Source organism: Rattus norvegicus, chromosome 4, assembly GCF_036323735.1.
Source record: "Rattus norvegicus strain BN/NHsdMcwi chromosome 4, GRCr8, whole genome shotgun sequence".
Taxonomy (NCBI): domain Eukaryota; kingdom Metazoa; phylum Chordata; class Mammalia; order Rodentia; family Muridae; genus Rattus; species Rattus norvegicus.
The window spans coordinates 138,283,926-138,308,411 of NC_086022.1; the positions used below are offsets into that span (position 1 = coordinate 138,283,926).

A 24,486-nucleotide genomic window follows, 5' to 3' on the forward strand; every position below is an offset into this window, starting at 1 on the left:
CTGAGCTTGGAGTGCCATAGAGGGCAGAGCTGCAGAAATGATGCCAGCTCTTTGGAGACGATTATTTGTTGATCCCAGACACTGAAGCAAGAAGCTATAACATTGAAACTGCCTTGGAGACCTCAAGAGTTTCAAGATTCCAGAGCCATAGCATGTCTCCTGAGAAATGCTGCTTAACAGAGCGTGGAACCAGGCCAGGAGAAAGCAATTTCTTGCTATCAACAAAGATGAAAAAGGAGTTGTAAATGTGAAAACTGCTTTGATATCATACATGGAGGTGTGGAGTCTGGAGTTTGCACAGCTGGTTTCCTGTCTTGATTTGGGGATTACAGTTAAGTGATTGAATGGATCTCAGAAGAAACTTTGCACTTTGGACTTTTAACATTGTTGAGACTGCTATAGAATATGGAGACTTTTGAAGTTGGAAGAAATGTACTTTTTACTATGCTATGGCTATGGGCCTCTATAGACCCATGTGTTTGGACCAGCCTATGAGGGCCAGAAAGTGAAATGTGATGATTTGTTTATGCTTCGCTCATGGAGTGGCACTATTAGGAGGTGTAGCCTTGTTGGAGTAGGATTGTCATTGTGGGTGTAGACTATAAGACTCTTACCCTAGCTGCCTGGAAGTCAGTCTTCCACTAGCAACCTTCAGATGAAGATGTAGAACTCCTAGCTACTTCTGGACCATGTCTGCTTGGATGCTCATAAGTTCCTGCCTTGATGATACTGGACTGAATCCCTGAATTTGTAAGTCAGCCACAATTAAATGTTGTCTTTCAAATGGCTTGCCTTGGTCATGGTGTCTGTTCATAGCAGTAAAACCTTAACTAAGGCATTAGAAATACTACATCTCGCACACCCACGGATCCCGGCCCACAGCAGCTCTCTGCTCCCAGACCCGGTGAGAGAGAGACCCAACCGCCTGGTCAGCTGGGCACTCCTGAGGCTGCAGACAGGAAGAGACCACCAACACTGCTCACCCCTGCCCACATCCCTGGCCCAAGAGGAAACTGTATAAGGCCTCTGGGCTCCCGTGGGGGAGGGCCCAGGAGCGGAAGGACCCCTGCCTGAGACACCACCGGAACCTGAAGGAAACAGACTGGATAAACAGTTCTCTGCACCCAAATCCCGTGGGAGGGAGAGCTAACCTTCAGAGAGGCAGACAAGCCTGGGAAACCAGAAGAGACTGCTCCCTGCACACACATCTCGGACGCCAGAGGAAAAAGCCAAAGACCATCTGGAACCCTGGTGCACTGAAGCTCCCGGAAGGGGCGGCACAGGTCTTCCTGGTTGCTGCCACTGCAGAGAGCCCGTGGGCAGCACCCCACGAGCGAACCTGAGCCTCGGGACCACAGGTAAGACCAACTTTTCTGCTGCAAGAAAGCTGCCTGGTGAGCTTGGGACACACGGAAGCAAAATTCCTCTAGGACCAGGCACGTTCTGTGTTTACCAGAAGTCCCACACCTGCGGATCCCGGCCCGCAGCAGCTCTCTGCTCCCAGACCCGGTGAGAGAGAGACCCAACCGCCTGGTCAGGTGGGCACTCCTGAGGCTGCAGAGCAGAAGAAACCACCAACACTGCTCACCCCTGCCCACATCCCTGGCCCAAGAGGAAACTGTATAAGGCCTCTGGGCTCCCGTGGGGGAGGGCCCAGGAGCGGAAGGACCCCTGCCTGAGACACCACCGGAACCTGAAGGAAACAGACCTGATAAACAGTTCTCTGCACCCAAATCCCGTGGGAGGGAGAGCTAAACCCTCAGAGAGGCAGACAAGCCTGGGAAACCAGAAGAGACTGCTCCCTGCACACACATCTCGGACGCCAGAGGAAAAAGCCAAAGACCATCTGGAACCCTGGTGCACTGAAGCTCCCGGAAGGGGCGGCACAGGTCTTCCTGGTTGCTGCCACTGCAGAGAGCCCGTAGGCAGCACCCCATGAGCGAACTTGAGCCTCAGGACCACAGGTAAGACCAAATTTTCTGCTGCAAGAAAGCTGCCTGGTGAACTCAAGACACAGGCCCACAGGAACAGCTGAAGACCTGTAGAGAGGAAAAACTACACGCCCGAAAGCAGAACACTCTGTCCCCATAACTGACTGAAAGAGAGGAAAACAGGTCTACAGCACTCCTGACACACAGGCTTATAGGACAGTCTAGCCACTGTCAGAAATAGCAGAACAAAGTAACACTAGAGATAATCTGATGGCGAGAGGCAAGCGCAGGAACCCAAGCAACAGAAACCAAGACTACATGGCACCATCGGAGCCCAATACAACCATCAAAACAAACATGGAATATCCAAACACACCAGAAAAGCAAGATCTAGTTTCAAAATCATTTTTGATCATGATGCTGGAGGACTTCAAGAAAGACGTGAAGAACTCCCTTAGAGAACAAGTAGAAGCCTACAGAGAGGAATCGCAAAAATGCCTGAAAGAATTCCAGGAAAACATAAATAAACAAGCAGAAGCCCATAGAGAGGAGACACAAAAATCCCTGAAAGAATTCCAGGAAAACACAATAAAACAGTTGAAGGAATTGAGGATGGAAATAGAAGCAATCAAGAAAGAACACAGGGAAACAGCCCTGGAAATAGAAAACCAAAAGAGGAGACAAGGAGCTGTAGATACAAGCTTCACCAACAGAATACAAGAGATGGAAGAGAGAATCTCAGGAGCAGAAGATTCCATAGAGATCATTGACTCAACTGTCAAGGATAATGTAAAGCAGAAAAAGCTACTGGTCCAAAACTTACAGGAAATCCAGGACTCAATGAGAAGATCAAACCTAAGGATAATAGGTATAGAAGAGAGTGAAGATTCCCAGCTCAAAGGACCAGTAAATATCTTCAACAAAATCATAGAAGAAAACTTCCCTAACCTAAAAAAAGAGATACCCATAGGCATACAAGAAGCCTACAGAACTCCAAATAGATTGGACCAGAAAAGAAACACCTCCCGTCACATAATAGTCAAAACACCAAATGCAAAAAATAAAGAAAGAATATTAAAAGCAATAAGGGAAAATGGTCAAGTAACATATAAAGGCAGACCTATCAGAATCACACCAGACTTCTCGCCAGAAAATATGAAGGCCAGAAGATCCTGGACTGATGTCATACAGACCCTAAGAGAACACAAATGCCAGCCCAGGTTACAGTATCCAGCAAAACTCTCAATTAACATTGATGGAGAAACCAAGATATTCCATGACAAAACCAAATTTACACAATATCTTTCTACAAATCCATCACTACAAAGGATAGTAAATGGTAAAGCCCAACATAAGGAGGCAAGCTATACCCTAGAAGAAGCAAGAAACTAATCGTCTTGGCAACAAAACAAAGAGAATGAAAGCACACAAACATAACCTTACATCCAAATATGAATATAACGGGAAGCAATAATCACTATTCCTTAATGTCTCTCAATATCAATGGCCTCAACTCCCCAATAAAAAGACATAGATTAACAAACTGGATACGCAACGAGGACCCTGCATTCTGCTGCCTACAGGAAACACACCTCAGAGACAAAGACAGACACTACCTCAGAGTGAAAGGCTGGAAAACAACTTTCCAAACAAATGGTCAGAGGAAGCAAGCTGGAGTAGCCATTCTAATATCAAATAAAATCAATTTCCAACTAAAAGTCATCAAAAAAGATAAGGAAGGACACTTCATATTCATCAAAGGAAAAATCCACCAAGATGAACTCTCAATCCTAAATATCTATGCCCCAAATACAAGGGCACCTACATACGTAAAAGAAACCTTACTAAAGCTCAAAACACACATTGCACCTCACACAATAATAGTGGGAGATTTCAACACCCCACTCTCATCAATGGACAGATCATGGAAACAGAAATTAAACAGTGATGTCGACAGACTAAGAGAAGTCATGAGCCAAATGGACTTAACGGATATTTATAGAACACTCTATCCTAAAGCAAAAGGATATACCTTCTTCTCAGCTCCTCATGGTACTTTCTCCAAAATTGACCATATAATTGGTCAAAAAACGGGCCTCAACAGGTACAGAAAGATAGAAATAATCCCATGCGTGCTATCGGACCACCACGGCCTAAAACTGGCCTTCAATAACAATAAGGGAAGAATGTCCACATATACGTGGAAATTGAACAATGCTCTACTCAATGATAACCTGGTCAAGGAAGAAATAAAGAAAGAAATTAAAAACTTTTTAGAATTTAATGAAAATGAAGGTACAACATACCCAAAGTTATGGGACACAGTGAAAGCTGTGCTAAGAGGAAAACTCATAGCGCTGAGTGCCTGCAGAAAGAAACGGGAAAGAGCATATGTCAGCAGCTTGACAGCACACCTAAAAGCTCTAGAACAAAAAGAAGCAAATACACCCAGGAGGAGTAGAAGGCAGGATATAATCAAACTCAGAGCTGAAATCAACCAAGTAGAAACAAAAAGGTCCATAGAAAGAATCAACAGAACCAAAAGCTGGTTCTTTGAGAAAATCAGCAAGATAGATAAACCCTTAGCCAGACTAACGAGAGGACACAGAGAGTGCGTCCAAATTAACAAAATCAGAAATGAAAAGGGAGACATAACTACAGATTCAGAGGAAATTCAAAAAACCATCAGATCTTACTATAAAAACCTATATTCAACAAAACTTGAAAATCTTCAGGAAATGGACAATTTCCTAGACAGATACCAGGTATCGATGTTAAACCAGGAACAGATAAACCAGTTAAACAACCCCATAACTCCTAAGGAAATAGAAGTATTCATTAAAGGTCTCTCAACCAAAAAGAGCCCAGGTCCAGACGGGTTTAGTGCAGAATTCTATCAAACCTTCATAGAAGACCTCACACCAATATTATCCAAACTATTCCACAAAATTGAAACAGATGGAGCACTACTGAATTCCTTCTATGAAGCCACAATTACTCTTATACCTAAACCACACAAAGACACAACAAAGAAAGAGAACTTCAGACCAATTTCCCTTATGAATATCGACGCAAAAATACTCAATAAAATTCTGGCAAACCGAATTCAAGAGCACATCAAAACAATCATCCACCATGATCAAGTAGGCTTCATCCCAGGCATGCAGGGATGGTTTAATATACGGAAAACCATCAACGTGATCCATTATATAAACAAACTGAAAGAACAAAACCACATGATCATTTCATTAGATGCTGGGAAAGCATTTGACAAAATTCAACACCCCTTCATGATAAAAGTCCTGGAAAGTGTAGGAATTCAAGGCCCATACCTAAACATAGTAAAAGCCATATACAGCAAACCAGTTGCTAACATTAAACTAAATGGAGAGAAACATGAAGCAATCCCACTAAAATCCAGGACTAGACAAGGCTGCCCACTCTCTCCCTACTTATTCAATATAGTTCTTGAAGTTCTAGCCAGAGCAATCAGACAACAAAAGGAGATCAAGGGGATATAGATCTGAAAAAAGAGGTCAAAATATCACTATTTGCAGATGACATGATAGTATATTTACGTGATCCCAAAAGTTCCACCAGAGAACTACGAAAGCTGATGAACAACTTCAGCAAAGTTGCTGGGTATAAAATTAACTCAAATAAATCAGTTGCCTTCCTCTATACAAAAGAGAAACAAGCCGAGAAAGAAATTAGGGAAACGACACCCTTCATAATAGACCCAAATAATATAAAGTACCTCGGTGTGACTTTAACCAAGCAAGTAAAAGATCTGTACAATAAGAACTTCAAGACACTGAGGAAAGAAATTGAAGAAGACCTCAGAAGATGGAAAGATCTCCCATGCTCATGGATTGGCAGGATTAATATAGTAAAAATGGCCATTTTACCAAAAGCGATCTACAGATTCAATGCAATCCCCATCAAAATACCAATCCAATTCTTCAAAGAGTTAGACAGAACAATTTGCAAATTCATCTGGAATAACAAAAAACCCAGGATAGCTAAAGCTATCCTCAACAATAAAAGGACGTCAGGGGGAATCACTATCCCTGAACTCAAGCAGTATTACAGAGCAATAGTGATAAAAACTGCATGGTATTGGTACAGAGACAGACAGATAGACCAATGGAAAAGAATTGAAAACCCAGAAATGAACGCACACACCTATGGTCACTTGATTTTTGACAAAGGAGCCAAAACCATCCAATGGAAAAAAGATAGCATTTTCAGCAAATGGTGCTGGTTCAACTGGAGGTCAACATGTAGAAGAATGCAGATCGATCTATCCTTATCACCCTGTACAAAGCTTAAGTCCAAGTGGATCAAGGACCTCCATATCAAACCAGACACACTCAAACTAATAGAAGAAAAACTAGGGAAGCATCTGGAACACATGGGCACTGGAAAAAATTTCCTGAACAAAACACCAATGGCTTATGCTCTAAGATCAAGAATCGACAAATGGGATCTCATAAAACTGCAAAGCTTCTGTAAGGCAAAGGACACTGTGGTTAGGACAAAACGGCAACCAACAGATTGGGAAAAGATCTTTACCAATCCTACAACAGATAGAGGCCTTATATCCAAAATATACAAAGAACTCAAGAAGTTAGACCGCAGGGAAACAAATAACCCTATTAAAAAATGGGGTTCAGAGCTAAACAAAGAATTCACAGCTGAGGAATGCCGAATGGCTGAGAAACACCTAAAGAAATGTTCAACATCTTTAGTCATAAGGGAAATGCAAATCAAAACAACCCTGAGATTTCACCTCACACCAGTGAGAATGGCTAAGATCAAAAACTCAGGTGACAGCAGATGCTGGCGAGGATGTGGAGAAAGAGGAACACTCCTCCATTGTTGGTGGGATTGCAGACTGGTAAAACCATTCTGGAAATCAGTCTGGAGGTTCCTCAGAAAATTGGACATTGAACTGCCTGAGGATCCAGCTATACCTCTCTTGGGCATATACCCAAAAGATTCCTCAACATACAAAAGAGACACGTGCTCCACTATGTTCATCGCAGCCTTATTTATAATAGCCAGAAACTGGAAAGAACCCAGATGCCCTTCAACAGAGGAATGGATACAGAAAATGTGGTACATCTACACAATGGAATATTACTCAGCTATCAAAAACAACGAGTTTATGAAATTCGCAGGCAAATGGTTGGAACTGGAAAATATCATCCTGAGTGAGCTAACCCATTCACAGAAAGACATACATGGTATGCACTCATTGATAAGTGGCTATTAGCCCAAATGCTTGAATTACCCTAGATCCCTAGAACAAACGAAACTCAAGACGGATGATCAAAATGTGAATGCTTCACTCCTTCTTTAAATGAGGAAAAAGAATACCCTTGGCAGGGAAGGGAGAGGCAAAGATTAAAACAGAGACTGAAGAAACACCCATTCAGAGCCTGCCCCACATATGACCCATACATATACAGCCACCCAATTAGAGAAGATGGACGAAGCACAGTAGTGCTGGCCTACAGGAGCCGGATGTAGATCACTCCTGAGAGACAAAGCCGGAATACAGCAAATACAGAGGTGAATGCCAGCAGCAAACCACTGAACTGAGAATAGGCTCCCGGTGAAGGAATCAGAGAAAGAACTAGAAAAGCTTGAAGGGGCTCGAGACCCCAAAAGTACAACAATGTCAAGCAACCAGAGATTCCAGGGACTAAGCCACTACCTAAAGACTATACATGGACTGACCCTGGACTCTGACCCCATAGGTAGCAATGAATATCCTAGTAAGAGCACCAGTGGAAGGGGAAGCCCTGGGTCCTGCTAAGACTGAACCCCCAGTGAACTAGACTATGGGGGGAGAGCGGCAATGGGGGGAGGGTTGGGAGGGGAACACCCATAAGGAACGGGAGGGGGGAGGGGGATGTTTGCCCGGAAACCGGGAAAGGGAATAACACTTGAAATGTATATAAGAAATACTCAAGTTAATAAAAAAAAAAAAAAGAAATTCTACATCTCCATGAGGTTTCAGTACACTGTCAGTATTTTTTATTGTTAAACTTTTATGGCAATCCCAGCAATCTGTCTTCTTGTCCATGCATGGTATCCCTCCCCAGCACTTCTTTTCTTCTTTTCTTCTTTCCTTCTTTGTTTCTATTCTATAAAGAAAATTTGAACAGTCTTTCTCTAGACGTAGGACTGGACAAAAAATACGGAAAACCATACAGACCCTTTCACAATCAATCATGTGACTGCTGCACTCCAAAGGAAGACCCAGGCTTACTTTCTATGTCTCTTTGTTTCTTTGCTTTTGAGAGAACTTGAAAGAGAAAAAATGGAAATTGAGAAATTATCCAATAGTTCCAATGTTTGATTTTGCAACTGTGATTGACTTTTTCAAAACATGTTCAGAAAATCATCCCCTTTTGTAACAACATAGCTCACAAGAGCCAAAGTTGTGTGATTTGAGGGACAGGTATTAAATTAAGCATAAAGGGCTTAGTATATCTAACCAGACTTGTACTGAGAGCTGCCTCATTTTAGGACGGGGTTAGCATACCTATAGATTTTTCTTTCTATCATCTGCTACTCTGTCAGTAAATTCTCCTGATATGCCAATATTCTTCAGAATTTATTCTCACAAGAGTGAAAGAAATACTTGGTAATGTAAAGGATTTAAGCTTTGTCTATATTTGTCTTTCCTATGAAGGAAACATTTTTACACCATGTCCAAATTTGCTAAGATATCTACAGTTAAGAAATATCATAGGCTTTAAATTTTCTAGCCAATTCTTGGGTCTTGGCATGGAGACATTAGATCATTCTTGGTACTTATGACTCCACAGCAGAAGTAACATCTGGGCAGGAAATAAATTGCTTAAAGTGGGTTTGGACATCTGTTTTGTTATAGAAAAACTACTTCTGTCTCAATAATATATTTTATAATTATAATGAAGGTTAATGTTTTTGTTTGGTTAGTTGATTACTTGGTTTGCTTTAAACTGAAGGCCATTAGGCTTCTAAATAGTAACCTGGTAATTGTGCTACAGGGATGGATGTGTGTCAAAGGATATCAAAGACAACCTCAGTGTATGACAGGATTCCATTAGGTTTTATCCTGGAGTTTTTACTATTCATCATATCTGTGGAAGTAAATCCTGTCATATTTATCAAACACTACTTGATATGTCAAGTTTGGGCCTGCAATAGAAAACAAAAAATAAAAAACACAAAAATTAACAGACAAAAACAAAACAAACAAACAAAAACCCCATATAACCACACACTCTTCTTGTCGAGCTGAAAACACTGGGCAAACGTATGGATGGTAAAATGATGCTCATGGACATTTACTGTATTAGTAATGTAGCAGGAAATGACTAAAGGGGGATCCAGTGAACAATGCCCTGCATACTGTCCTTGGTAGGTTTCCAACAAAGCACTATTCTTTTGTGATGTTAGCAATGGGATTTCATCTTAGGTCACTTGAACTCTACTTTTATTTGTGAATTTCAGTAAGAGTTTCCATTACCGTGTTCAAATATTTGCTCTCATTCTGCATAGATTGTATTACTTTTGTAATCACTTGGCTTCTACCCTTCTACATACTCTACTGCATTTCTACCATATAAAACCTGCCCAGAGGTGCTGTTGACTCAGACATCAGGCATGTACACATTCCTGAGAAACTCTTCTTAATCCTATCTTTTTTAAATTTTTATCTGTTTATTTATTTATTTATTTATTTATTTATTTATTTATTTATTTATTAACTTGAGTATTTTTTATTTACATTTCGAATGTTATTCCCTTTCCCGGTATCCAGGCAAACATCCCCCTAATCCCTCCCCCTCCCATTCGATATGGGTGTTCCCCTCCCCACCCTCCCCCCATTGCTGCCCTCCCCCCAACAATCACATTCACTGGGGGTTCAGTCTTAGCAGGACCAAGGGCTTTCACTTACACTGGTGATTTTACTAGGATATTCATTGCTAACTATGAGGTCAGAGTCCAGGGTCAGTCCTTGTATAGTCCTTAAGTAGTGGCTTAGTGCCTGGAAGCTCTAGTTGCTTGGCATTGTTGTTCATAAGGGGTCTTGAGCACCTTCAAGCTCTTCCAGTTCTTTCTCTGATTCCTTCAACGGGGGTCCTATTCTCAGTTCAGTGGTTTGCTGCTGGCATTCGCCTCTGTATTTGCTGTATTCTGGCTGTGTCTCTCAGGAGAGATCTACATCCAGCTCCTGTCGGTCTGCACTTCTTTGCTTCATCCATCTTGTCTAATTGGATGGCTGTATATGTGTGGGCCACAGGTGGGGCAGGCTCTGAATGGGTGTTCCTTCTGTGTCTGTTTTAATCTTTGCCTCTCTCTTCCCTGCCAAGGCTATTCTTGTTCCCCTTTTAGAGAAGGAGTGAAGCATTCACATTTTGATCATGCTTCTTGAGTTACATTTGTTCTAGGCATCTAAGGTAATTCAAGCATTTGGGCTAATAGCCACTTATCAATGAGTGCATACCATGTGTGTTTTTCTGTGATTGGGTTAGCTCACTCAGGATGATATTTTCCAGTTCCAACCATTTGCCTATAATTTCATAAAGGCATTGTTTTAGATAGCTGAGTAATATTCCACTGTGTAGATGTACCACATTTTCTGTATCCATTCCTCTGTTGAAGGGCATCTGGGTTCTTTCCAGGTTCTGGCTATTATAAATAAGGCTGCTATGAACATAGTGGATCATGTGTCTTTTTTATATGTTGGGGCACCTTGTGGGTATATGCCCAAGAGAGGTATAGTTGGATCCTCAGGCAGTTCAATGTCCAATTTTCTGAGGAACCTCCAGACTGATTTCCAGAATGGTTGTACCAGTCTGCAATCCTACCAAGAATGGAGGAGTGTTCCTCTTTCTCCACATCCTCACCAGCATTTGATGTCACCTGAGTTTTTGATCTTAGCCATTCTCATTGGTGTGAGGTGAAATCTCAGGGTTGTTTTGATTTGCATTTCCCTTATGACTAAAGATGTTGAACATTTCTTTAGGTGTTTCTCAGCCATTCGGAATTCCTCAGCTGTGAATTCTTTGTTTAGTTCTGAACCCCATTTTTTTCCGGGGCTGGGAACCGAACCCAGGGCCTTGCGCTTGCTAGGCAAGCGCTCTACCACTGAGCTAAATCCACAACCCCTCTGAACCCCATTTTTTAGTAGGATTATTTGACTGCCTGTGGTCTAACTTCTTGAGTTCTTTGTATATTTTGGATATAAGGCCTCTATCTGTTGTAGGATTGGTAAAGATCTTTTCCCAATCTGTTGGTTGCCATTTTGTCCTAGCCACAGTGTCCTTTTCCTTACAGAAGCTTTGCAGTTTTATGACATCCCATTTGTCGATTCTTGATCTTAGAGCATAAGCCATTGGTGTTTTGTTCATGAAATTTTTTCCAGTGCCCATGTGTTCCAGATGATGCCCTAGTTTTTCTTCTATTAGTTTGAGTGTATTTGGTTTGATGTGGAGGTCCTTGATCCACTTGGACTTAAGCTTTGTACAGGGTGATAAGCATGGATCGATCTGCATTCTTCTACATGTTGACCTCCAGTTGAACCAGCAACATTTGCTGAAAATGCTATCTTTTTTCCATTGGATGGTTTTGGCTCCTTTGTCAAAAATCAAGTGACCATAGGTGTGTGGGTTCATTTCTGGGTCTTCAATTCTATTCCATTGGTCTATCTGTCTGTCTCTGTACCAATACCATGCAGTTTTTATCACTATTGCTCTGTAATATTGCTGGAGTTCAGGGATAATGATTCCCCCTGAAGTCCTTTTATTGTTGAGAATAGTTTTAGCTATCCTGGGTTTTTTGTTATTCCAGATGAATTTGCAAATTGTTCTGTCTAACTCTTTGAAGAATTGGATTAGTATTTTGATGGGGATTGCATTGAATCTGTAGATCGCTTTTGGTAAAATGGACATTTTTACTATATTATTCCTGCCAATCCATGAGCATGGGAGATCTTTCCATCTTCTGAGGTCTTCTTCAATTTCTTTCCTCAGTGTCTTGAAGTTCTTATTGTACAAATCTTTTACTTGCTTGGTTAAAGTCACACCGAGGTACTTTATATTATTTGGGTCTATTATGAAGGGTGTCGTTCCCCTAATTTCTTTCTCGGCTTGTTTCTCTTTTGTGTAGAGGAAGGCTACTGATTTATTTGAGTTAATTTTATACCCAGCCACTTTGCTGAAGTTGTTTATCAGCTTTAGTAGTTCTCTGGTGGAACTTTTGGGATCACTTATATAAACTATCATATCATCTGCAAATAGTGATATTTTGACTTCTTCTTTTCAAATCTTTATCCCCTTGATTTCCTTTTGTTGTCTGATTGCTCTGGCTAGAACTTCAAGAAGCAATTAAGTAGGGAGAGAGTTGGCAGCCTTGTTTAGTCTCTGATTTTAGTGGGATTACTTCAAGATTCTCTCCATTTAGTTTAATGTTAGCAACTGGTTTGCTGTATATGGCTTTTACTATGTTTAGGTATGGGCCTTGAATTCCTATTCTTTCCAGGACTTTTATCATGAAGGGGTGTTGAATTTTGTCAAATGCTTTCTCAGCATCTAATGAAATGATCATGTGGTTTTGTTCTTTCAGTTTGTTTATATAATGGATCACGTTGATGGTTTTCCTTATATTAAACCATCCCTGCATGCCTGGGATGAAGCCTACTTGATCATGGTGGATGATTGTTTTGATGTGCTCTTGGATTCGGTTTGCCAGAACATTATTGAGTATTTTTGCGTCAATATTCATAAGGGAAATTGGTCTGAAGTTCTCTTTCTTTGTTGGGTCTTTGTGTGGTTCAGTTATAAGAGTAATTGTGGCTTCATAGAAGGAATTCGGTAGTGTTCCATCTGTTTCAATTTTGTGGAATAGTTTGGATAATATTGGTATGAGGTCTTCTATGAAGTTCTGATAGAATTCTGCACTAAACCCCTCTGGACCTGGGCTCTTTTTGTTTAGGAGACCTTTAATGACTGTTTCTATTTCCTTAAGAGTTATGGGGTTGTTAATTGGTTTATCTGTTCCTGATTTAACTTCGGTACCTGGTATCCGTCTAGGAAGTTGTCCATTTCCTGCAGATTTTCAAGTTTGTTGAATATAGGCTTTTATAGTAAGATCTGATGATTTTTTTGAATTTCCTCTGAATCTGTAGTTATGTCTCCCTTTTCATTTCTTATTTTGTTAATTTGGACACAATTAGTCTGGCTACAGGTTTATCTATCTTGTTGATTTTCTCAAAGAACCAACTTTTGGTTCTGTTGGTTCTTTCTATGGTCCTTTTTGTTTCTACTTGGTTGATTTCAGCTCTGAGTTTGATTATTTCCTGCCTTCTACTCCTCCTGGGTGTATTTGCTTCTTTTTGTTGTAGAGCTTTTAGGTGTGCTGTCAAGCTGCTGACATATGCTCTCTCCTGTTTCTTTCTGCAGGCAATCAGAGCTATGAGTTTTCCTTTTAGCACAGCTTTCATTGTGTCTCATAAGTTTGGGTATGCTGTACCTTCATTTTCATTAAATTCTAAGAAGTCTTTAATTTCTCTCTTTATTTCTTCCTTGACCATGTTATCGTTGAGTAGAGCATTATTCGACTTCCACGTATATGTGGGCATTCTTCCCCTATTGTTATTTAAGTCCAGCTTTAGGCCGTGGTGGTCTGATAGCACACATGGGATTATTTCTATCTTTCTGTACCTGTTGAGGCCCGTTTTTTGACCAATTATATGGTCAATTTTGGAGAAAGCACCATGAGGAGCTGAGAAGAAGGTATATCCTTTTGCTTTAGGATAGAATGTTCTATAAATATCTGTTAAGTCCATTTGGTTCATGACTTCTCCTAGTCTGTCTATGTCTCTTTAATTTCTGTTTCCATGATCTGTCCATTGATGTGAGTGGGGTGTTGAAATCTCCTACTATTATTGTGTGAGGTGCAATGTGTGTTTTGAGCTTTAGTCAGGTTTCTTTTACTTATGTAGGTGCCCTTGTATTTGGGGCATAAATATTTAGGATTGAGAGTTCATCTTGGTGGATTTTTCCTTTGATGAATATGAAGTGTCCTTCCTTATCTTTTTTGATGACTTTTAGTTGAAAATTGATTTTATTTGATATTAGAATGGCTACTCCAGCTTGCTTCTTCTGACCATTTGCTTGGAAAATTGTTTTCCAGCCTTTCACTCTGAGGTAGTGTCTGTCTTTGTCTCTGAGGTGTGTTTCCTGTAGGCAGCAGAATGCAGGGTCCATGTTGCGTATCCAGTTTGTTAATCTATGTCTTTTTATTGGGGAGTTGAGGCCATTGATGTTGAGAGATATTAAGGAATAGTGGTTATTGCTTACTGTTATATTCATATTTGCATGTGAGGTTATGTTTGTGTGCTTTTCTTCTCTTTGTATTGTTGCCAAGACGATTAGTTTCTTGCTTTTTCTAGGGTTTAGCTTGCCTCCTTATGTTGGGCTTTACCATTTATTATCCTTTGTTGCACTGGATTTGTAGAAAGATATTGTGTAAATTTGGTTTTGTCATGGAATATCTTGGTTTCTCCATCTATGTTAATTGAGAGTTTTGCAGGATACAGTAACCTGGGCTGGCATTTGTGTTCTCTTAGGATCTATATGACATTTGTCCAGGATATTCTGGCTTTCATAGACTCTTGCGAAAAATCCGGTGTGATTCTGATAGGTCTGCCTTTATATGTTACTTGACCTTTTTCCCTTACTGCTTTTAATATTCTTTCTTTATTTTTTGCATTTGGTGTTTTGACTATTATGTGACAGGAGGTGTTTCTTTTCTGGTCCAATCTATTTGGAGTTCTGTAGGCTTCTTGTATGCCTATGGGTATCTCTTTTTATAGGTTTGGGGAGTTTTCTTCTATGAGTTTGTTGAAGATATTTACTGGTCCTTTGAGCTGGGAGTCTTTACTCTCTTCTATACCTATTATCCTTAGGTTTGATCTTCTCATTGAGTCCTTGATTTCCTGTATGTTTTGGACCAGTAGCTTTTTCTGCTTTACATTATCTTTGACTGTTGAGTCGATGATTTCTATGGAATCTTCTGCTCCTGAGATTCTCTCTTCTATCTCTTGTATTCTGTTGGTGATGCTTGTATCTATGGCTCCTTGTCTCTTCTTTTGGTTTTCTATACCCAGTGTTGTTTCCATGTGTTCTTTCTGATTGCTTCTATTTCCATTTTTAATTCCTTCAATTGTTTGATTGTGTTTTCCTGGAATTCTTTCAGGGATTTTTGTGATTCCTCTCTACAGGCTTCTACTTGTTTATTTATATTTTCCTTGAATTCTTTCAGGGATTTTTGTGATTCCTCTCTATAGGCTTCTACTTGCTTATTTATGTTTTCCTGGAAGTCTTTCAGGGATTTTTGTGATTCCTCTCTATAGGCTTCTACTTGCTTATTTATGCTTTCCTGTGTTTCTCTAAGGGAGTTCTTCATGTCTTTCTTGAAGTCCTCCAGCATCATGATCAAATATGATTTTGAAACTAGATCTTGCTTTTCTGGTGTGTTTGGATATTCTGTGTTTGCTTTGGTGGGTTAATTGGGCTCCGATGATGCAATGTGGTCTTGGTTTCTGTTGCTTCGGTACCTGCGCTTACCTCTCGCCATCAGATTATCTCTAGTGTTATTTTGTTCTGGTATTTCTGACAGTGGCTAGACTGTCCTATAAGCCTGTGTGTCAGGAGTGCTGTAGACCTGTTTTCCTGTTTTCTTTCAGCCAGTTATGGGAACAGAGTGTTCTGCTTTTGGGCCTGTAGTTTTTCCTCTCTACAGGTCTTCAGCTGTTCCTGTGGGCCTGTGTCTTGAGTTCACCAGGCAGGTTGCTTGGAGCTGGAAGGTTTGTCTTACCTGTGGTCCCGAGGCTCAAATTTGCTTGTGGGGTGTTGCTTATGAGCTCTCCTCGGTGGCAGCAACCAGGAAGATCTGCACCGCCCTTTCCTGGAGCTTCCGTGTACCAGGGTTCCAGATGGCGTTTGGTGTTTTCCTCAGGAGTCAGAGATTTGGGCTGAGTGTAGTCTCCTCTGGTTTCCCAGTCGTGTCTGCCTCTCTGAAGGCCCCGCTCTCCCTCCCATGGGATTTGGGTGCAGAGAACTGTTTATCAGGTCGGTCCCTTCAGGTTCTGGTGCTGTCTCAGATGCAGCGGAGTTCCTGCTCCTGTGCCCTTATCCAAGGGAACCCAGAGGCCGTATACACTTTCCTCTTGGGCCAGGGATGTGGGCAGGGTTGGGCAGTGTTGGTGGTCTCTTCTGCTCTGCAGCCTCAGGAGTGCCCACCTGTTCTGGCGGTGAGCTCTCTCTCCCACAGTGTTTGGGAGCTCGAAATTGGAATCCTATCTTTTTTTATTGACATTTTTCAGCAAGGACATCAAAGGCTTGGGAATTTGTTCATCCCAAAAATATCATGGCTCCCAGAGAATACGATGCCATCTTTAGGCCTCTGACACATACATGCTGCCAAACAAACTCATACAGGCACACAACTGTCTATATATAAAAATTACAAAACTATACCGTGCCAAAAAGAATGGTTCATAGCATTGCTTATTTTACAGCTTTGGTGTACAGCACATAATTTCTCGATCAGAATGCTGCACATTAGATTATTTTCAACACTGTTTGCAACAAGGCTTATGTATCATCAGGATATGCGTGCCTTTCCCTGCCTCATAACTTCGACAGTGGTGGCCACTTGTCTTGTGAAGATTAAAAGAAAGACACAAGAAAGGTTTATCTTATTCTGTGCAGTTAGGCTCAGAAATTTGCATGTCGGATAATGTTTTCCCTGAAACCTGCAAGTACAACTGAAGGAGTAGAGGGAACCCAGATGACATACCAATCCGACAACAGAATGCATGCTTATCACTAAGTACTTTTGGGACTATCTTGTTTGTTATGCAATAGCTGACTTAGACATAGATTCAATGTGTAGATTTACAAGGAATACAGCCAAAAGCAAAGTCCAGTATCTTAGAATATCCATTTAAATGAAGCCTTCTTAGATATTTGGATGCAGCATAAATGGCTAGTGATAGTTAAGGCTAATGTGTAAATTGTTTAACATAAATACAGAGTGACTTATTGAAAAACTGCATGGGTAAATAGCGTCAACAGAAACCATGATCAGGATAGCACTGGAGCTTTTCCTTACTTGGCACACCCAGTCTGATTACCTCCCTTTAATTGCAGAAGAGGCTAAGCCCTGTGTTTGACATGTGTTTCCCTGTACATGTTTAAGCCACTTTACATGATCTGTAGACCGGCAAATTCTGAAATAAAGGACGCTAACTAGATTTGTCCCCAAATTAGTACATGAGAGCATGTAGAGATTTCTGTGAAGCCTGTGCCTAATCATTAAAACCTAGAAGTGTGATCTTCTTTTCAGCACCATAAAGCATCGAAAACCATTTTTAACGTGATGCTATAATTCATAATCAGTAAAAAATTTCCAAGTGCGTTGGAAGCTAAAATATGCTTTCAGAAATGAAATTGGTACTCTGTTGCCATTAATGAGTGCTTTGAAAGAACTAGGGAGATACTTCTCCTCATTTTCAATAATTCTTCTTGTTCATTACAGCATTTGAAAGGGGTAGAGGGTGGGAAGTAAAAATACCATTTTGAAGGCAAAAATTTTTAACTAGCAACAGATGGTGAGACTGTAAAGAAACCGCTCCTCACATGAAACTTATGGAAATTGGTCTCTTTCTGTTCCAGTCACACATCATTTAGCTGGAGAATCAGGGGTCAGGGCAGTACTTGCCATATGCTAACCCCAGTATATCTACCTCTTGCTGGTATAGATGCTACATTTCAAGGAATTCGATTTGAGCCAAAGCATGCTGTAATTTTTATAATAACAAGCCACGGCCTTTGCTGACATTTTACCACTGCCCAATAATGAATTCTCTGGAGGACTGGAAGCTGCTTCCATGCATATATATATATATATATATATATATATATATATATATATATACACTTAAATTCTCTCTGTAGCAACAAAGGGAAAAAAAAAACCTTAGATTCCTATATACAGTTGAGTCTTCCTCTCTGAAGACAAAGAAATTGGGGTGTGGTTTATGTGACTGTGGGTGAGTATGCATACTTGCATATGAGTGAATGTACATGTGTTTATGTGCATCTGTGTGTCCACATGTGTATGTTGGAGTGGAGTGAAGGAAATTCCATGGAGAAATATTTATGTTGGATATTTACAGGCAATTCCAATATGGTTATCTTGAAACCATTTCTATAAATCCTCAAATGTGCTTCCTTTCAAATGGAAGAGTCTAATTTGTTTCATCTTTCAGGTTTTGAACTTTTAACTAGCTACATATGAAAAGAATGTAGTAGAAGTGAGGGCCTGTGTCCTTCAAGAACAGATCTTAACTTCTATCTAGTTCTCTCTTTTATTGTTTACTTTGGAAACGAGGGACACCATGTTCAAAGGAATCAAGTAGCCCATAGGGAGGTCTGTGTAGAGGAACTATGACCTTTCGTCACTCGGTTTGGCTTGTTGTCTATGAATACGTATCTGCTAGGAGCTGATCCTTTTGCCTTCACAAAGGTCAGTTCCACTGAGCACATAATTGAACACTCTGAGCCAGAAGTTCCAAGATAGGTCATGCCCAAATCTCAGCTCACTTCTATTGTATGAGATCATAGTGGTCTCATGATTTTAAGTTGCTAAGCCCTGAGGTTGCAGTTACTCTTCAATAAATAATGAATCAGGCAAGTTCTGTTCATTTTCTCATTTTCACCATAACAGTAAGAGAGAAACCATTATTGTATATATGTATGAGAGGTATTTTAATATGAATTTCAAAAACTAAAACTTAGAGAGCTTAAGGAATTGTGATACTGCGCTGATATTGGTAAGAGTGGAATTCACTCACAAGCAACAGGAGACCCAGCATAAAAGCAATAAGACAGATAAGTAATTCTACAAAACAGAATATGATATATTAGAAAACTAAAGGCTAGTTATGTTGCTCATATAATGTTCATGGGTCCTGATGCTATTTTGTTTCTAATTGTCAAAGGCTAGAAGAGTCCATCATGTTCCAAGGAGACAGAATTAAATGTACTTCTGAAGCACATAATGTGGGTGATGAGAACTGAATTCAGGTCCTTCGATCTCTCAAATTTATACTTTATTATGAAGAAGCAATTGCAAGCATCAACTACATAAATACATGGAGCTAACATAATGGGTAAACTTAAATTCAGAATGTTAATCTTTGACTTAACAGATCGTTAATATCAACAAATCAGTTTCAAGAAAATTACCTAAGATAATGCTAATAAATTTAAGAATGTCTTTGTAAAGCCTATGGACATCAATCTCACAATAGCAACTGAAGCCATCATTTAAATCTTTCAGATTACATTAAATACAGCAATAATAAGTAATAAACACAAAGTATTACAAAGAAAACTTTTATTGGACCTCAGAATGTGTGGGGTTTTATGAAACACTTTGTTGGCCTCAATGGTTTGCCGATTGGAAATTTCTTAAATAATTAATTATAATAATAGTTTCAATTGGTAATAATAACAATAATACAATAGACTGAATTAATCTCCAAAATTGATATATAAAAGAATGAAAATAAGGTATATTGGGATGGGATTATAGTTGAAGACAAAGTATTTAAAGTGGTTTAAATTTATTTACTTGAGGTCCCTGGTCAGAATATAGTTCAAGATGAGCTTGTCCTTATAAGAACAGGGATCTAGGACAAAATTTTATACATGGGAAAAGAATATTAGCATGTAGAGGCTAAGTGAAGGGCATTCAGGAAGCAGCATTGATCTTTGTCTTTTAGGTCAAAGAAGTGTGATAAAATAAATTCCTGTAGTTTAGACCTTCCAAATTAGAATACTCTCTTATGGGAACCCAGAAAACTAAACCAAGAAGTGTCTCAACTAGGATAAGCACAAAAAGAGATTACGTCAGGTGACAAACGTGGGCTGACATCATTCTTCATAATGGTAAGTCCTGACTAAATTTAAATGTTATTGTTTTTATTTTTACCTCATTTTATTGCATGTGTATGTATATATGGTGTATGTGTATGTGTGTGGTATATATGTGTTTATCCATGTTCATATTTAGTTATAGGTATGAGTATGCTATGTCATATATGTAGAGTTCACAGGGCAACTTTGGATCTCAGTCCTAGCCTCCCACCTTGTTTAAGAAAGGATATTTTGTTCTTTCTCTATTGGAAAGGCCAGGCTTGCTAACCCTTAGGGAGCCTCCTGTCTCTGCCTCACATCTTTGAATAGCAGCTCTGGAATTACAGAAGTTTGCATTTTATGGTCATCCTTTATATGGCTTCTGGGGATTCAGGCCACCATTTCTATGAAGAGTGCTTTTACACACTGAATCATTTCACTAGCCCCTTACATTTTATTTTTGCATATGTTTAAATATATAATAAATAAAATTGTACATAATACAAGAAGTAAAATATTAATAGTACTTTATTCTTAGAATTAGTATTAGAAATGAATAGCAGAAAACTGTATTTAATGAAAACAGTAACATTACATACTTTGATGGGTTACCTTCTTGTTCATGAAATATTCTTATGACGGAAGAAGATTTAATTCTCACTTTACAACTGTCTGTTGCAAACTTACCATCAACAAATGACTTCTTTTTAAATGTTTTCACTAGTTTCTCTCTCATAGGACTTTGATTTACAGAATTAACAAAAGTAAAGTGGTTCTGACAGCTAATTTATTCTTTACTTTCCTAAAATGGAGACTATGTTCGTAACAATGCACAAGGAAGAAAATGTAGGGGACGGACTTTAAGCAACATGCTACTAAGAGAGACAGAGTGGGAGTAGCGTGTGGGAATGGGTTTTCAAGACAACCATAGTGATAGAGCAGATGGAGTATCGGCTGGTAAAGCAGTCGAAGGTACAGAGAAGGCTGATCAAGAAGACAAAGGGGCAATGGCCACTCTGTTTCTGGAAGGATTTTAATGCAGCACAATATTTTGTTTTGAGAAACTTCATGGTATTCTAAATGACTGAAAGACAACTATATTGTACCCATGCCCTGGCCAACGATATCACATATGTAGAAAATTCAATTGTTAGATTATAAGCAATATAGAATTGATCAACTGGAGTCTAAAAGAATGAGCCTAAATAAAATGCAAAAGTCAGTTTCGTCTTTCTAGGGAAGGGTAAGCAAGAACTTTATTTTAAGTTTCAAATTGTTACTATTTATTTATTTACTTATTTATTTGTTTGTTTGTTTAGGTGTCTGTGTTTGTATATGTATATGTGTTTGCCACTTGAGTGTATGTGCCTTCAGAGAGGCCAGAAGAGGTTGTGGGCTCCCCTGGAGTTCCAGACGGTTTTGCACCCCTGATGTGGATGCTAGGAGCCAAATTAAGTCCTCTGAAAGTGTAGCAGGCACCCTTAGCCATTGAGTCTTCTCTCTAGCCCCTCTACCAAACATTTTAAAACAAAATATATTTTCATATGATGAGAAAACTGGTACTTCTTTTATGAAAACTATCACTTTAAGTATGCCAAATATTTTTGTTACTAACACTAGCCAAGGGGACTTAAGGGTTAAATGTAGAGGATCTGGAACAATTAAACAGTGATAAAAAGATGTCTCTGATATACATCATTATTCTGAATGAATATTTAAGGTTTTTTAATTTTTAATTGACCAGAAAATTTTTTCTTTGTCCTTGTGCAAAAAAAAATGCCTTTATCAAATGGCTGTAAATGATTAAGTTCTCATCATTCATCTCAAATTCTTTTCTATTATAGACAGATGGGTAATATGATAAACATTTATTCTTTATATCCCAAGTGCCTGTCACATCTCAATTCTGAGAGTCTGGGTATGAGTTCATCAGCACCAATGAAATGTCATTAATAGATTCACAGGGACTTTTGTTGTAATTAATCTTTCATCCTATTTGACACTTCAGAACATCTGATCTAGCTAATGTTCTCAACATTATTTCTATTTGAGTGTTCTCAAGAAACCTGAAAAACTAGTAGCAGAATGGAATTCATTTTCTTGTGGGTCTTCTATGTGTGATCCAATGGATCAAACCAGAAATTTCTCTTAAGGAACAAATCAGAAATTTAAGTAAGCACTGTGATTTATTCCAACATTCTTCTCCCATGTATTGATCAGCAAAAGGCTGGTATTGTATTTTTCTTCTAATCCATCAAAACTGCTATTTTCATCAACCCTTATTCAATTTCAGGTTAATTTCTTTTTTTCTGAATCATATAATATCTTGCTCACCAATATTACATACATCTTTCTAACTTCTTTTCCTCTGCACATTCCAGATAAGACATTTGTCTTAAAAAGTAAATCACCCAAGCATATATGTGTGCATTATAATTATATGTAAATATATATATATATATACATATATATTCTATGTTATATTTAGAGCTCATTGAGTGTGTGGTTTCAAATAATTGATTAGAAAAAACCTGGTATTTCTTGTATGGTTGTGGTTTATTTCTATTTTTTTTATCCTGTCATTGCCACAGAGTGTTATCCCTAAAGACTGCCTGTTTGTTCATACTGAATTTTTTTTCCTCTAAGTAATGACAATATAGTCCTCTCGATTTTAAAGCCACTTTCCTGTCTCTTTATTCCACAACTCTATTTTGAAGCATGCTTCTCTACTTTCCCACCTACACACAATCTTTTGTATGGAAAGTGTCAAGACAGACACTGTGATTTTTCCTCTAACCTCCTTGACAGAAATAGTCGATTATGGTCACATCTTCTGATGAGTTTACCTCAAGGAATTTTTCTAAAGTTTATGTTGCTAAGTCATGATGAGTGGAATTCAGCAGGTGCCATGGCACTGGTAGTTTTTGTCATATCAAATGATGAGATGTTACTATCCCAAAGTATGAGACCAAATTATATACACTGTAGCATCTATCCAAGAAACAGAAAATATATGGTAGAATGAGCTCACACCAGTGGCTTTATATAAGTGAGGTTCTTTGTGCACCTAGCATACCTGTCTTGAGGGTGAAATATGCAGAATCTTTCCTAGGGGCTCACAAGAATTCCATAGTGCTAATGTTGGGCATACTGATTTGCCTCCCCCTGTACTCTTGCTAAAATCCCAATGAACTGAGAACCAGTTGAAGTACATTGTTAATGAGAGATTTTTAACTTAACCCAAGACCACTGTTGCCAAAATGTCAGTGAGGAAGTGACAGTTGCTTTCACCTTTGTGACACTGTTAAAAAGTTGGTTTTATGCAACTTTCCCTGATGAGGCTAAGGAGTGAAACCATAGTATCTTAGGATTACTCTTGTTATGATGAAATACTAGCACTAAAGCAACTTGGGGAAGACAGTTTATTTAGCTTATGTTTCTATGTGTAAATTATTGAGAGGAGTCAGGTTAAGAACTTAAACAGAGTCGGAACCTGGAGACCTGAGCTGATACAAAAGCCTTGGATGGATGCTGCTTGCCGGCTTGCTCATCATAGCAATGTGACTTTAGCCTGCATCAAGCTGAGATAAAATTAGCCAGCTCACAAACTGAAGGCATAGAAATTATATGTCTGTCCTCAGGTTTACCAAGCTCTATTATAAATATTTCTTATTAAATTGCATGGCAACTGCTAATATACTTATTAACCATACCTCAGTTTACAGCACAATGAATGCCACTGAAAAATCATTGAATAAATAAATATAATAAAGAACATAAAACTCTCTTACCCAGATAGAAGAGTTGGTAAAAGTTTAGTCAATAAGGTTGTAAGGCAGAATTTTCTATTTATTTTCCATTGTTTGAGCTCACATTTCTATGAAATGAAGCTATACTAAAATGATCATCCACCAATGCTCAGGTGGGTGCAAGCTTGCTCTGCTGTGCCTGATCAAAATTTGGCTGTGATATCCTATTTTAAGTGGCCTGAAGTGGCTGAAAAAGGGTAGGGAAACTCTATTTCTCCAAGACGATTTGAGCATTTCCTATGGAAGAGAGCCCACATATCACTTCTGGCCTTTCAAACAGCAGGCCAGCAAAGCCATGCTTTCCAAATCACACTGGAAAAGAAAGAGAATGAAGGGAAACATCAGATTGCTTGCACGATAGAGAAGGCACCAGTATACTCTCTATTCTGTCAGTCTACTTATGATAAAAGTATCTAAAATGCCAACATTTACCGAAGAAGGCCATGAGGATAGACTCTATGTTTGAGTCCATAGCAATAAAAAGAATCAGGAATACAGTTGATACACACACACTACCACTAGAGTAGTGTTTATCAAGATTACAGCATCACCTTGCAACAACTCTCACAGTAGTAACAATTTTGTTTGATGTTGTTTTGGAGACAGGATCCTCTAGGATAACTCAGTCTGACCTTGAACTCTTGATTCTCTGCTTCTGACTTGTACTAGAATTATAGGAGTTTCAAGTATGCCTCACAACGTCAGCTCAAAACATGTTTTATTGTCTCTCTCACATAAATCAAATTTGATATC

General features: G+C 39.2%; 1 long non-coding RNA gene across 3 annotated transcripts in view; it reads left to right on the plus strand.

Moving 5' to 3' along the window:
• Positions 1 to 24,486, plus strand: part of LOC102549329 (uncharacterized) — a 145,088-nt gene that overhangs the window by 111,244 nt on the left and 9,358 nt on the right. Inside the window, exons 1-2 of one of the 3 annotated variants that reach the window (XR_001837661.3) lie at positions 18,024 to 19,176; positions 19,792 to 19,957. The exons of 1 other annotated variant lie outside the window; for it this stretch is intronic. This is a non-coding gene — a long non-coding RNA (uncharacterized LOC102549329). Of the gene's footprint in view, positions 1 to 18,023; positions 19,177 to 19,791; positions 19,958 to 24,486 lie in introns of those variants that run through there. One more of the 3 variants, XR_353537.5, reaches the window with a different exon arrangement.